A 1,032-nucleotide genomic window follows, 5' to 3' on the forward strand; every position below is an offset into this window, starting at 1 on the left:
CGAGTAACATGCAAACTTCACGCAGAAAGGACCCAGCTGGGATTTAAACCACGGCCGTAAGGCGAGAGTGCTAACCACTGCCCCCCCAGCAAATACATTTGACATCCACATTTATTTATTTATAGATGTCTTTCTCAAATTTTATCTACAGGACATGACAGAATGTGTTGCTTATGAAGCAAAGGACTTCTTCAATAAGAGAGGTAGTTTCCAACCACTGTTACCTCTTCCTTTGAAAGGAAAAAAAGGTATTTTCTACCAAAGATAAGCTAACAACAGGATTCTTTCCAATTTCTAGTTGTCCACCACATTATGGAGTGTCCCCATGGTTGAGCCAGTAAAATTCTTAACAGTATTGGTAAACAGATGATGTGCAGTATTTAATCCTGAGCCGACATCCTCAGCCAATCAGGTGCGCCGGACAATTTGGGCACCAATCTGCACCCACATAAAGGAGGGGGAGAAAAGAAAGACAGAATAAATGCAGAAAAAATAACAGACAGAAAAACAATCGAAGAGTAAAAAAACAAAAAATATTAAAGCTACAAGTAGCATTTAGCGGGCCCGAGCACGTGCCACCGCCTGGCACGAGCGACCGCCCCGTGAGCAACGCCCTGTTCGAGCCATTCTCGTCGTTTTTTCTTGTCCATTCTGGAGCTCCAAGCTAATGTTAATATGACAGCAGCCTGTGGGGGGGGGGGGGGGAAAGAGACTATAATCTGTTGCCTTAAAGGACAAAGACTTTTGCATATAGCATGAAAAAAATTCTTAAATCTAAGCCTCGTTTAGACCTGCTCATTTTCTCATCAAGTAGAAGAAGGTTTTTATCAGATTAAGAAACAAGCAATGATGATAATTGCTATCACTGTCCCTAAGGATGAGAACAATAGAACTCATTCAATTTTCACTACAATGTCTAGATGAGTGTCAGCTATGTCTGATAACTTGGCCAATTAGCTGGACCGGGATCTTACAACGTGCAGGTGGTTTAACGTCCAGTGTGATGAGTCTGTGGACGGCAACAGTACAGCA

The sequence above is a fragment of the Oryzias latipes genome, chromosome 18 (assembly GCF_053564925.1).
Source record: "Oryzias latipes strain Hd-rR chromosome 18, Olatipes_Hd-rR_3.1".
Lineage (NCBI taxonomy): Eukaryota > Metazoa > Chordata > Actinopteri > Beloniformes > Adrianichthyidae > Oryzias > Oryzias latipes.